General features: G+C 34.7%; 1 long non-coding RNA gene across 2 annotated transcripts in view; it reads right to left on the bottom strand.

The window, feature by feature from the left end:
• The window catches only part of LOC116658538, a 160,113-nt gene that overhangs the window by 93,790 nt on the left and 50,381 nt on the right, over positions 1-15,942 (bottom strand). The window lies entirely within an intron of this gene.

Raw genomic sequence — 15,942 nt, forward strand, 5'->3', positions numbered from 1 at the left:
TTTGCAATGTTTCTATTTTCAATTTTTTCCAAGTTTAATATTTTTTACTGAATGTTTGAAGCATTTAGTTTTGTCATTCAACTGGTTGAAATCCTTAGAAAAATACTGATACTTCTGATCAAAACTATTAGAAAAAGGCAGACTAACAGTTGGATGCTGACATGTAAACATAGAACAAAAATTCAAAGTTCTATATGATTATTTTTAACATATATGTATATACATTACAACTTCAAAGTTCAAGCTATCTTTTTTTATTATATTTTCATTTAAAATTAACTTACTGAGAATTTATCAATACACTTCTGAATATTTTTCATAGCTGTATTAATTTATGAAGTTCAGCATTATTTATTAACATAATTAGAAGTATAATTGAGAAGAATTAAGACTTATATTAAAAATGACTTTTTCTTTTGGGTTATTTGGAGTTTTAAATTTTACAATTTACCAAAAGAGAACATGGTCGAATTAATTAGGTTAGTTAATATAAGGAATTTTAAAATTAACTTAATCTAGAAATTAGTACAGTTACATTATTTCTGCTTGATTACTTTGAGTCTTTCAAAAGTGATTTTGTCTTCTGAATATTTTCTGTCAGTTCAGTTTGTTCCCCACTATTAGAATACCTATCTACTGCTTTGAAAATTTGTTTAAACGTTTACTGGAAAGCTACATGGTACTAGCTTATTAATCCTGTTCCAGTGAAGTTCTAAATACAGAAAGTGGTTTTATTTCATTGATAATAATATTAATGAAACTGAAAAAAAATGTGATTTTTAAAGCCATTCAAGTCCATTTACAGAAAAAGCCTCTTGCAGCAAAGTGTCTATTTATTATGATTCAGGCACAGTTCTCTCCCACAGGAATTTTTTTTTTCTTTTAGTCACCACCACGGGGAAAAGCCTAGCTCAGGATGAAGCTGATACAAAAGAGAGGAGCAGTGAGAGACAGATGGTCGTAAGGTCCTGGTGGCATCATCTGACATAAGTTACAAAAGGTCGTGGTCAGTGACACTGTCCTGCACAGCCAGAAAACCCCTACCAGCTGATGGACTGTCAGCTCCTGGAATGGCTCTCAGGATTCTTCCCTCCTCACATTCCCTAGTCAGGCTGTCCCCACTGGACTACTGCAATGATCCTCTCACAGGGCTCCCATCTTCTTTCACACACAGTTCATCCTGTTCACTGAGTCAGAATGAGCCTGTCCTTCTGCTCTGCTCCTGTCACATCCTTGCTTACAAACCTGTTACCTAGGATATCTCTTTCTTTAAAAAAAAAAAAAAAAAAAAAGGAATTACTTCTACATATGTTAATATCCCAAGAACATTTTTATTATTTTTACTTTAATCATTTTTCTTTTCAAAAGACTAAAAATGTAAGGTGTTTTGTTTGTTTGTTTTTATGCGGGGGGAGGGTGAGAAAGGAAGAAAAATGAAATCTGAGCTTTCATCCTTTACAATTTTGCCCCACGTTCCTTCACTTACTCTAAGGGGTATAACTGTAACAGCTGATATGTCTTCTTTCTGCAAGCTGTAATGTGTCTACAGTCCGTATTTTAAGTGAGCTGATTATTCTATAAAGAATTTAAAAGAATGTAAAGAATCTGTGTTTCTTCCACTGTGAAGAATTTGGCCAAATGTGCTGAAATGCCCTTTTACTCCATGCAGTGACAATATGGGGAAAGATGCAAAGTAAAACGGCTTAGCCTTTCAATCATGAAACCTATTTCCACACTATGTTACTGGTTTAGTCATGCATGTTTAAACACACTGTCACCAATAATGCAAAATATCTGATACTACATCACTGTACAGAATAGAAAAACCACTACCACCACCACCAAAAGGTCAAAATGAAGCCTACTGCCTGGAAAAGTCCTTTTTCATAGATACTATGGTTCTTCCTTGAACATTTTCATATGGTGTCAATAGCGTTTTCACAATTAATAAATCTACACCTGCCAATATGTGGAAATCACCAGCAAATGGATATGTACTTACAATCAGACAAAAAAACACTTTAATCAGGACAGTCCTAGGGTTTTAAAATATTATACTTTAAAACAACTAAAACTTTAAAAGTTACAGGATAAACACTTTTAAGGCAATTTTTCTTTTATTTCTTTTCAAATCCAATTTATTTAAACTAAAGTAAAATAGTCCATCCGTTTCTCCCTTTATTAGAAGAAATCTTTAATGTCACATTAAGATTTTCTTTAAAATTCTAAGTATCAAATTTGGTTTCAAATTTGAAACCAATTCCTCTCCACATTTACAAAATGAAAGTCACTTAGTCATTTAATGAATATATTTTATTTACTGAGTGATATATGACACATCCGATTTATTAGAAGCCATTGTTAATTAACAAGAAGCTTACAAAAATATTACCTAAAGACTTCTCTAAGAATAAAATTGTAGTTTCACACCTTCTCCAGATATGAGAATGCTTTTCCTTAATGAAAAAAATTAAGTTGTTGGGCATTTGCTTAATATATTTAAACATTAACTAAAATCATCACTTAAAACTTTTTCCTACAATCGATTTTTAAGAATTTCTATTTCTCTATGAAAGTTACTTTTTAATTTTAGTAACTGCCAAAAATAAAGCAAGAATAAATATAAAACACATATGCCCTTTTAAAATTAAGGAACACACTTTAAATTATTGTGTTAGAAAATTAAATTAGGAATCCCAATTTATTTCATCATTCTCATTTTATGCCTATCCAGTCTATTACTTCAAATGTGTAAAATGAATGCTCTAAGCTCTAGGTCAAGTTTAGGAACATGTTAGTAAACCCAATGGACAACATTTTATTGCAACCCAGTGCACAGAAGAATGAGAATAGATTAAATGGTAGGTATGAAAAATGTAATACCAGTTGGTGGATGTATAAAAGAATTATCATAAAAAATGATTCCAAGTGCTGAATCTATTATCAATAATATGTTACTTAAAACCATTGAAAAGTTAAAAAAAAATTGAAAAGTAAGATACAGAGGAAAATCCCAATATATATTACATGAAGGAATCTTTTCCCTTGGTTTCAGTTGATACATTTATTTGAGATTTCTCTACCCATTTTTCCTCCCTTTCAACACTGAGTATTTTTTCTGCCTTAGTTATTTCCTTGTCTTGTTCGCTAGTACCTAGCTGAGAAACAACTACACAAAAAGAAAACACTTTGATCATGTCTATTCCTTTCATTTTAAATGTGTAGTTTAAAAATAGCTGTCATTTATTCCTTGTTTATGCAGCAGGAAAAAAATATAACTACATGTTTGCCCCTTCTAGATACTAGAAATTAAATTATTTTTCTATACAGAGACACAAAATCTTATTTTGAATCATACCATACCTGTTCTCTATTATTACAATGCTAGATAATCTCTCACATATTAAATATGCTAAGATTCACTTACTATGCATTTTTAACTGAAGTATAGCTGGTTTATAATATTGTGTTAGTTTCTGCTATACGGCAAAGTAATTCAGATATATATATATATATATATATTCTGATTAGTTCCCATAATTTCTATATTATAGTTAATACAAATGAGTCTGTATACAAAACAGAAACAGACTAACAGACATAGAAAACAAATTTATGGTTACCAAAGGGAAAAGGGAGAGGGGGAGGAATAAATTAGGAGTATGGGATTAACAGATGAAACTATACATACTATAGGTAAGCAACGAAGATTCACTGTATAGCACAGGGAACTACACTCAATATCTTACTGTGCATTTTTAAATAAAAACAGTTTTCTAGGTTTTTAAGTAGCTGAAGAACTGTCCAGGCATTCTGAAGCAGAAACTAGTCATGTCGTCTTTTTAATTATGGTAGCATTACTATTGAGCCATAATACTACCTAAAGTGTGTGACTTCTAACCAAGCCATCAATACGCATTGTAACTTCTGGTAACTGAGAAATCCTGACTCCTTGTCTGCATGTTGAAAGCGACAGGGCATTTTATACCCTTCCACAGTTCATCGTGAGCTCTCTGTAGTTAACTGATGCCCTGACCTTCAGAGTATTCTTCATGGATTCTGGGCACTGCCCCATGCTCGGCCTGGCTTGACAGATATTGGGCAAGTTGTTCTCAATGGCACGCTGCCCCATGTGTTTAAGACCCGGCAGTGACATCTTTCAGCTTAGAAAACTCAGCATGAACAACTGTGCTCAAAATTCTACACAGTGACATCCAAGAAAAGTTTACTTCTTGGGAAAATAACATAATTTATCCCTGCCAAGTCTATGAGGCTATTTCCAAACCATATATATTTCTAAAAGAGAGAAACCTATTTATGTGGTGTTTTCAGACAAAAATAATATTCATAATGAAATATTTTGTGATCTCTAAATATATACAAGACTTAATTTATTTAAAAAACAAATTTCAAACACAAATTTTGGCTCTGCATTCTTTTATAATTTTCATTCAGGAACTCCAAGAAAACAGCTTTGTTTAACTGTTTATATATTTGTGTTTTCATAAAGGAGATTCAAAGTATTCAAAAATTATTTTTATAAATTCAATTAGAGAAATTTCCTGGTACATATATAAAAGTTGCTTAAAATTAATTTTCTTAAATTAAGTGTTAAAAAGATAATAAATTAATTTAAAACTAATCAAAATAATTTTTCTATTAATGCTAAAAAAATAGAAAACTAAGTATGAGTTTCACCAAAATACTGGGATCATCTTCTTTATTGATGTGAGAGAAGATAATTTTTGCAATAATTCATGCCAGACCTAAGTATATAGTCTATTCAGAAGTCAAAATACACCAGGTTTTATTGTGTCCTGATTACACGATGCTGCCTTTGAGGCCACAGTGCAGTATGTGTTTAAAGTGCGGGAATCAAAGAGCGTGGGAGAGCAAGCGTCTGCTGCTCAGACAGACAATACTATTCGCTGACTCCGACAGTCTCCATTTAAAGAATCACACATCCCACCACCAATACCCTTTAGCATTACGTCTAGAAACCAACCCCCACCTCATTCCAGTTCTCAGCAAGGCAGAGCCTATATCCAAATGATAACTTAGTTGCCTATCAATTCACAGAGATTATTAACGTTTTACCCTTGCTGAAACTATTTTCACATGGCAACTGTATTGAGAGTATAACCAACCCAATAACCGAAACCTAGAAGCTCAGTCCAAACCCTGTTCTTAAGACAGAATTTTATACTGTTAAGGTTTTCCATGTTTTGAAGTGACCTTTACAGTATGTGAAATACCTGTTTGAGGTTCTATCCTGTGTTTACCTTTTTTATTTTTTTTTTACTTTTTCATGGATCCCTTATACCACTGACATTTATTTTTTCATATATTTCAACATTTTTATAGTGAACAGAAGACTATGGTGTTTCTTTTTTTTTTTTTTTTACCCAGTATTTCATATGGGTCCTGCCATGTCACTGCACTTTCATTGAGTTTGAAATTGAATGTGTCCATGTGACTCATTTGGGGCAATGAAATGTGAGCAAGAGGGGCCTGGGTCACTTCCAGGTTGACATTTTGAGAAAACAGCACGTGCTTCACCGCACACTCCAGCCCATACTGAGGGGGGAATGGAGTGGCAGCTCCCTCAATGGACTGCGGCAGAATCGAAAAGCAAGTCTTTGTTGTATCTCTTCAGCATAACTGGGAATCCTGACTGATAAACTTGAAAATTCTTTTAAAAAAAGAAAAAAGCCATAAAACGTATATGGACTGGAATATAAAATTACTTTTGTACTTTTCAATTTGACAAATATTTTATTTTCCCAAGCCTGAACTTCCAAAGCTGGCTTTCTTTTCACACTGCTCCTTCTGATATTCACTCTCTAAAATGAATTTGATAATAATGTGAATAAAGTTCTACTAGACAAAAACTATGCACGCACAATCTCTCCTTGCATTGCTCTCTCTCCTTCATAACATAAAATTCTAATTTTCAGAAAGTGCTAAGACTTTCAGTATGTAAAAAAAGACATTATTTTCTTAATTTTTATTACAACTTTTCTCAAGACTATGATTTGCCTATGTTAATTCAGGCTGTTTTCACAAAGAATGATTTGCATGAAAAAGGTCCCCTCAAATACCTGGATCTCTTACTTCTATTTTTTGAGTAACTTATTCAATATGAAAAGCTTGGAAATAACACAGCAGATCAATTTTAAATGATGTTCAGAAATCATGAAACTAGTAAGTTCATGATTTGAAACAATTTTTAATCTTTTCTCTCCAAAAATTAACCTTAATAAGCTAAAGAGTATAATAAAATATGAAGAAGAATACAAATGAAATAAATTAATCATAAGGTCTTTTGTGGCACTTTGTGTATTTTGTTTGATGGCTTGTTGAACCTCAAGGATTTCCCCCCCCAAATGGGAACACTTTAAGCTATATTATTAAAAGAACACATACTGTTTTAATAATCTTCAAGCTGCTTGAATCTTTTGTAGCTAAATGGCTTTATTCCAAAAAAGCAGATAAAATTTAAGCTGATTGGAGTTATAAATATGTCAAGAATCAGTCTAAATCCGTCATTAAATATCACACTTTAATTTGAGATGCTCTACAAATATCGACAAAATATCATCTTTGAAGCTTTAAAGATAACAAAAATATTAACAAAAGAAAAGACTGCAAAACTTTAAACCAGCTAAAGATGTCAGAAATAAGAAATTAGCATTCATACGTATAAGCCATGCAACTGCTTTGTATATGGGATTATATCACAAGAAGCATCAAATTCTACTTTACAAATATTCAATTGAAAAACTCAAATAGCTTTTGATTTATTAAAGTGCTTTATAAATGTATATATATAATTTGAATGAATTGGTATGACTGAAAATTTAAAAATCTTAAAAATTTTTAATTAGAAATTGCTTTTAGTTCATAATCTGGTTTGAACTCATTAATTTTTTCATTTTACATTAACTCAGAATGATGTATACATTTTAGTAACATTTTTCTAATGAGTATACTAAAATTATAAATAGTTTTTAAATAGAAAAAATAATACATCACAATGGAGTGCTTTTAAATCTCAGGAGGTAAGGTACTCTGGGGTGTTTAAAACAACATCATACTTTAAGTGTTTTATTTTCTACATTTTCCTTGAAATATGTTTCATCATGAAAGGTAGAATATGCCACCCCAAAATATGCCACTCTTGTGTAAGTATTATTTTGAGATGAAGGTAATTGAGAAGATGCAGATACAAAAAAAAAAAAAAAAGCTTTTTGCCCTCCTGTATTTGCCAAAAAGCAGGACATAAAATTACAAAGGTGTCCCTCCTCCCCTCTCTACCAGTAAAAACAAAAGTTCCTCCAGCTTCATTCTTTTTCTTCAGTAATGCTTTGGCAATTTTGGGTCTTTTGTGATCATGGTATTGGTACAAAAACAGACATATAGATCAAGGGAACAGACTAGAGAGCCCAGAAGTGAACCCACAAACTTTTGGTCAATCTTTGACAAAGGAGGCAAGAAGATACAATGGAATAAAGACAGCCTCTTCAGCAAATGGTTTTGGGAAAACTAGACAGCTGCATGTAAATCAATGAAGTTAGAACACTCCCTAACATCGTACACAAAAATAACTCAAAATGGCTTGAAGACTTAAACATAAGACAAGACACAATAAATCTCTTAGAAGAAAACATTAGGCAAAACATTCTCTGACATAAATCTTAGCAATGTTCTCCTAGGACAGTCTACCCAAGCAATAGAAATAAAAGCAAAAATAAACAAACGGGACCTAATTAAACTTACAAGCTTCTGCACAGCAAAGGAAACCATAAGTAAAACAAAATGACAACCTAAGGAACGGGAGAAAATATTTGCAAAAGATGAGACTGGCAAGAGCTTAATTTCCAGAATATATAAACAGCTCATACAACTTAATAAGACAAAAACAAACAACCCAATCCCAAAATGGGCAGAACTAAACAAGCAATTCTCCAGTGAACACATACAAATGGCCAACAGGCACATGAAAGAATGCTCATTATCAATACTTACCAGAGAAACGCAAATCAAAACTACAATGATGTATCACCTCACACCAGTCAGAATGGTCATCATTCAAATATCCATAAATGATAAATGCCAGGACAGGCTGAGAAGAAAAGGGAATCTTCCTACACTGTTTGTGGGAATGTAGTTTGGTGCAGCCATTGTGAAAAACAGAATGGAGATTCCTCAAAAGACTAAAAATAGACTTACTATATGATGAGCAATCCCACTCCTGAGCATATATCCAGAGGGAACCTTAATTCAAAAAGATACTTGCATCCCAATGTTCACAGCAGCACTATTTACAATAGCCAAGACATGGAAGCAACCAAAAGGTCCAATGACAGATGACTGGATAAGAAGTTGTGGCATATTTATACAATGGAATACTACTCAGCCATAAAAAAATAAAATGCCATTTGCAGCAACGTGGATGGACCTGAAGAATGTCATTGTAAGTGAAGTAAGCAAGAAAGAGAAAGAGAAATACCATATCACTCATATGTGGAATCTAAAAAAAAAAAAGAGACAAACAAACTTATTTACAAAACAGAAACAGACTCACAGACATAGAACACACTTACGGTTACCGGGGGTCGGGGGTAGGGTGGGAAGGGACAAACTGGGAGTTCGAGATTTGCAGATACCAACTGGTATATATGAAATGTAAACAAGTTTATAGTGTATAGCACAGGGAACTATATTCGATATCTTGTAGTAGCTTATGGTGAAAAAGAATATGAAAACGAATGTATATATATTCATGTATGACTGAAGCATTGTGCTGTACACCAGAAATTGACACAACATTGTAAACTGACTATACTTTAATTTTAAAAATACAAAAAAAAAAGTTAGTTACTGGAGACAGCTTTGGACCCTATCAGTCTGAAGAAGGTTATCAGAGGAATCTGCATAACAAACTTTACTAACTAGTTTATATCTATCATTAGTCCCCCTGGCCCACCCAATATTTACCTTCCCACAGTTTGCTGCCCTTAGAAATCTAAACGTGCTTTCCTTTGTTATGTCATTTAGCACAGATGTATTTTTGTTTACTGAAGATGTTATATAAACCAGAGTTCTACGCCATCACTCTGAGTTACTCCTTTGTCCCTGGGTGTCTCCCATTTATACATGAAGTACACATGTTAATGAACTTGTGTGTGTGTTTCTCTCATTAATCTACCTTTTGTCATAAGGGCCCAAAGAGAACTTAGAAGGGTAAAAAAAAAATTATATTTCTTCCTCTAGAAATATTTAGTAAAGAAATATTAAGAATGTGCAATCTAAATAGTAATTAGTTTGAGATATAACTGTCAGAGCTGCACCAGCTAGAACCTGTATCTTATACCATTTCAAGTAAAAATACAACAGAAACCAAGAGTTTCTTCCCAAGGCCTATTCTCCCACTTCAGTGTGTCTGTTTCAGACAATTTTCAAGCCTCTCTCTTAAAAGAGGTTCAGTAGAAAGTATCTTTTCTAGAATAATTTCCTCAAGGACATGCTCACTGATTTACGTTATTAAATATTAATGCATTAATCGACTAATTTCAATAAACATGTAACAAATGCATAATGTGGTGAATCCTGGAATAGGCACAGAGATAACCAATGCAAAATTCCCACACCCAAGGCCCTACAGTACAATTTTACCTATTTATCTATCACCTAAAGCAATACTATGAGATTTGACATGGAAAATAGGGATATATCACCTTTTGAACATAGTCACATCTCAGACCAAGAACCTTAGATTTTATTAGATGGGAAATTGCAAACCACTTATGGAATGGATTCTGCCAAAGGATGAATCTTCCAGCTTCCTTATCTGAGGTCTGTTATTCTTACACGTCATCTTTAGTTTCACTCACTCCCAGTCCCCACAAACTTCACATAATCAGAAATGGAAGATAGAGGTGGAGGTGTAATGCTTTCTCCTGGCCCCAAGCCTTCATTTTCTACTGTCTGGTAAAAACCAACTAGTAGATTAAATCATATAAAACAGAAAATATTCAATCATTCTCTTTCTACACAAAAGGCAAATTCATAAGAATCACTCATTATTTTGAAGCTCTCAGAACTTTTTTTATCCACTCATATCATCTTACAGTATTACCAATGTTGACACTTGGCTCATAACCTATTTACCTATTAAAATATTATCATCAAACAATGACAATCTTGCTATGTAGACATTGCTATCACCACAATTTCAGTTTTTGTTCTCAAATTTAGTCGTCAAAACCTCTACCGTCCTTTAGCAACCACTTTATCCATGTCCTAAACTTTGCTGATTTACTGGCACTACCAAATGCATGGTGTTCAACCTCTGCTACGTCCTCAAAATTGCTTGGGAAACATTTTTTGTGCCCACATCTTCATTCCTTTTACCATATATTTAAAACCTTCACCATTTTCCTCAAATAATTTGCACCACCACTCACTACTTCTACTGAATACAGATAATCTTATATCCTACCTTGCACATATAATGAAGGGGACATACCCTCTCAATCTCCTGTCCCTTACCTAAGGAGTCAAAATAGTACGTACCTAATTCTGGTAAACTAATTATTGATCCTACTCTTTCCTGTGACCCTGTTGCAGTAGAATAAATCCCCACCTTTTGATGTATGTATGGCTCTGCAGTGCCTCCTTGTAGACTATAAAGAGTAACATTCCCTAAGGCATTATTACTTTGGGCTCAGGTGTGTGACCCGCTTTTGGCAATGTGCAGAGAATCTGTGTAAGCAGAGGTTTTACATATTTTACACTGTTTTGCTTTGCCTCTTGCACTTCAGCCATTCCATCCAGATTGACACAACTTGCCCTAAACAGCCAGTACGAGACAACAGGAACAGACCTCCACCCAACTAACAGCCTAGAGTACAGCCCAGCCAATCCCAGAAGAGCCCAGCCTGGATACAACCTCCCCACAGACCTGAGAGTGAGCAAAAAATGGATACCACTGTAACCTGCTATGAAGTTGTTTCTTACACACAATTATTCAACTGTTACATCACATCAGATATCTTTCCTCCAACCCCAATGGAAATTGCTGTCTATTCTCTCTGAAACAGAGCAGGACCCTATGGGGCCTTCCCAGGACAGACCCACCTGCCTCTTGTCTGTAGAAAAAATTTAGTCAAAGAATAAGTTTAATCAGAGAAATAAGAAAATACAGAAACAAAGGGAAATAAAGTCAAGCAAAACAAAATAACAGTTTAGTCATTAAACCAAGTCAAGAACATTTAGTTCCTCCTCAAGAGCTATAGATAATACTCTGAGCCATATCCTTTCAGCTGATTTGTAGATACTAAAACTCCCACCAGGTGGAAGAAGTTAACTACACAATGACCAGGCTGTAGCCATGGCATAGCTGCCACAATTCCAAGAACAGGCCTCTGAGAAATGGGAACAAATTAACCCTGGAACTGAAGATTAACTATACTTAAAACAACCAGGATGATGCTGATCAGACCACTGCATGACTGATTTCAAGACGACTATCAGAGCTAACTGTGCTGTTCTGCACGTTGCTCCCTCCCTCCACCTGTACGCCACTGAAACTCCTCTTTAAAAGCTCTTCCCTACTGACTGTCAGTGGGAGGGGTTGGCCTCTGGACAGGAGTTTGCCCTCTCCCCTGGTTGTCAGGCTCCAGAATAAAGCAAACCTTCATTTCTACCAACACTGGCCTCTTGCGTATTGGCTTTTGAGCAACAAGCAGCCAGACCTGAGTTTCAGAGACACCTCTAAGGGTTATCCTCACTATATTCTGGATTTTACCTCCCTAGGAGTCTTACTTCAACTTGCCAAAATTATCTTCTTTTAGACCCTTCCCACTTTAGGTCAGCTCTTCCCCTCTACCATACCCTCTTCCCCATCCACTGCATGGACACCCCATTCTACCTACTGCTCAGGCTCCAACAATCTCTGGTGTGGCCAGGGGTCCTGTCCTCCCTGGTTAGGCACCGACTGTCTATTGGGCCAAACTGTTAAGAAAATTTGGGAGAAGAGAAGAATAGAAAAGGTAGGATTTCTTTAAAAATAAATTCCAAGCATGCAATCTCTTCTTACTCTGTTCACTGCAGATGTTTCATTCTAGACTGATCCTTATTTTTTAATTTAATAACTTTTTTCATCCCAGAAAATATACATTCTAATGAAGTCAAATGTACACCTTTACTCATATGAGTTGCATTTTTGGGAACTTGTCTGAAGAATTTTTTCTTTAGTTGCGGTCATAACTAAATATATCCAGTATTTTCTTCTTAGGACATAACAATTTTCCATTTCATGTTAGACTTTTTAACACATCTGAAATGTATTTGTATATGTAATGAGCTAGGCTTCTATTTTCCCTCTTCCATGATGCTAGTCAGTTTTCCCATCATAATTTATTAACAAGTTAATATTTTCTCCATTGACTTGTAATTCCTTCCTCCTTATGATAAAAACATCCATAAATTCATAGGTCTGTCTATGGGTTGGCCATTGTGTTGCACTGGTCAGTGTGAAATAATTAACAGTTCCAGAGCTAGGTAGGGAGAGATTTTATTTGAAAGGATTATTGCAAAAGGAGGGACAAAACGATTACAACAGAGAGAGGACTACTGTAATAGAGAGAACACTCCAGGTGTGAGATCTGCAAGCATCTCAAAGACAAGGCAGAAGAGGATTTTTCTTTTACAGAGAGAAGTGAGTCAGACTAGAACCAGAGGATGAATGAAAGTGATGTAATTAGTGGATCAGAGAAGTTTTTTACCCTCAGCCTATTCGCAGAAGGGGCTGTTAATGAGAGGTTATCTACTGGCTCAGGCTGAGGGTGGATCAAAGTTCAGGAACCTGGCAGAAGCAGAGCAACCTAATCCAAAGTCTGGTTATCAAATATTTTGTTCCACCTGATTAGCGGGGGCAAAACCGTTCAGCTATCATTTATATGGCCAAGAACAGAAATTTGGAGGTTCTGCGTTTGGCCAGTCATGGGTAAACAAGGGGGGTATTCGTGAGTCTGATCTAAGTCACGTGGGGAGGCTTGTCTCCTTTTGCTAAGCCATCTCCTGGAACACAAAATGGTAGAGGGATTTCTTTACCATGACTGCTGCCCAGGATTACCAGTCATATCTGGCAGGGTAGGTTAATCTTTCTTAATTTGTTTTTTAAATTTTCCTAGGTATTATTGATTCTTTTGCCAATTCAAGAATAACAACAATCAATATAAACATTCATTTTTGTAAAACTGGAATTGTATTATTTTTATAGACTAACATAAAAAGAAATGGCATTTTCATGCCATTTTCCTCTCCTTATATATGGTATATACCTTCACATACTTAGGTTTTTTTTTCCTTCAGGAAAAGTAATGGATTTCCCTATGGTCCACTACCATACCTTAAATACATTCTTAGGTACATAAGAGATTTTCATTACTCTTAAAAATGGAATACTCATTTTACTATTACCACATGTCTAGTTTTTACAAAGAAAATACAGGAAAACTATCAATATATGTATATTGGTTTTAAGTCCAAAAAACTTGCTAAAGTCATTTGTTAGTTCACAGTCTCTAGATTTTCTTGAATTTTCTGTATATGTATTCATGTCCTCTGAAAAATAACAATGTTCTCTCTTTCCATTCTTTATTGTTCTGAACTCTCCTTATAGCACTGGTTTGCACTTCCAGTTATGCGACCCTGAACATAATTAGTGATAAACGACACCTTGTCTAGTGTCTGAATTTGAGGGGATACTTTACATTTTTACTGGTATCCACTGAACTGGTATTTCACAGAACACATGTTGTAAAAAATAACAATTCACCTTAATAAAACGCAGCAGTACTTACATCTTTGAAACTCACAAATTCTAACAAATACAAGGCAGTTTTTTCTGTTTGTTTACCACAGGTAGGACCCATAGTCTGTACCTACTGATGATATTAGTGGTGTTTGTATAGCATCACTTTTCACTTAAGGAACAAGCAGATTTATCAAATGCATATTAACCTTGTCCTGGTTTCAAGGCCAGGTTGTTTTGCTACCTTTGTTGCAATGATAAAGGTATAAAATTAAGTTTGTAGTTCTAATCAGATATAACATCCCTGGGTTCCTTTGATGCACACACGTTGGTAAGCATAACACCTTGGCATTATAAAATGTACATTCTTAACCAATCCAATACCAGGAGTAAATGGAAATCACTGATGTAGAGTATGGGGAACCAAAATCAAAACAGAACAAAACAAAACACACACACACAAAAGCAAATTCTGAGCAGAGACCCTATAGAGTCCTGACAAGCTTCAAGAAATGTCTAAACAGGAAAAAAAAAAAAAAAAAAGCATGTTTTGTGGGAAAATAAAGCATAATTTTGACAATCTAAGCTTCTGAGAACTTCAGAAGTACAAAACATATACATCCTTGCCTAACTCTGAAGGAAAGTCACATAAATAGAAAAATAAGATAAACAAGGCAGGAACACTGGGAATCAGAAAAATAAAAAGATTCTGATATGGACAGGAGTAGTGCCCATAGGAAAATGACTTCAGAAAGGATTTTACCAGCAAATGTATGTGACACTGAGCGTGCCACTCTGAAAGGCAAATCCTGTGGAGCCATAACAGCAGAGTGTAGGGCGGGAGCAGAGATTTCTCCTGAGTCGGAGAAGAAAGTGGCTCCACACCAAGGACACACTTCGTACATTTACAACAGAAGAGGAAGGTAAATACCACATGATTTCACTTATATGTGAAATGTAATAAACAAAGACCCGAGCTCATGAATACAGAGAACAGATTGGTGGTTGCCTGGCAGGAGTGGGGAAGAATGGCTGAAGGCTGTCAAAAGGTACACACTTCCAGTTACAAAATGAACAGATCATGGCAATGTAATGTGTAGCATGGTGATTACAGTGAATAATACTGTATTGCATATTTGAAAGTAGCTAGGAGAGTGGATCTTCAACGTGCTCATTATAAGAAAAAATGTGTAACAATGTGTGGTGACATATTAGTTAAACTTACTGTGATCATTTTGCAATTTATACAAGTATGGAATCATTACACTGTATACCTAGGAAAACCAAAAAAAAAAAAAGGAGGGACCCCTTGGAGCACAAAGGTGAGGGTATTATGACCTGCTCCTCCTAACAGCCTGGAGGTATGTACCTCATTTAAACATGGGAAACGAAGAGGGTTTTGTTTAAGCTTACACCAATTATGAGATAAAAAGTGATGAAATAATGTTTAAGAGAAAATGAGAATACCCCATTAAAATGTAGCAACAAAACAGGAGAATGTGTAATAATCTAATTTTTCAAAGTAAACTAAAGGTTTAACAAAATGGTGACAGCTTTAAAGGGACAACACAAATCAGAAATAAAATACAAACTAACATGGCAGAACTTAAAAACAAACACTGATCACATCCATAAGTGCAAATGAGCTTGAATTTGACATTGTTAGGATGTGAGAGGATTTAGATGAGCCTCACTTTCAGGAACACCAAGAAAAAAGTCAAGATAATATAAAAATTATGATTATCTATAGAAATATAAAGAGTGGTCGATGCAAAAAAAAACCCAAACAATTTCTTAAGAGTGGAACTCTACGATGAGCTGCAAGACACATTAATTGCTGTGAGCAAACAAAAAGTGTAAGCAGGGGTAGATGGAGGTGAAAGTCAGAGCAGAAAGCAGGCAGCTGAGCTATTAGTGATACGGGGTATGACAGGTGGGACCCACTCAAGACTAAAAGAATTCCAACTGCAAGATGAGTTTATTCGAGAAACCATCCTCCTCTTCCCTACCCCTTTAAAATGTCCTACGTTGTATTTTAACAGTTTAACAAACAGTAATTAATCAATATTTTTGAAAAGGAAATATATTTGTCACCAATTGCCTTCAAAATCTATGAAGTA

Source organism: Camelus ferus, chromosome 2, assembly GCF_009834535.1.
Source record: "Camelus ferus isolate YT-003-E chromosome 2, BCGSAC_Cfer_1.0, whole genome shotgun sequence".
In the NCBI taxonomy this organism is placed as follows: Eukaryota; Metazoa; Chordata; class Mammalia; order Artiodactyla; family Camelidae; genus Camelus; species Camelus ferus.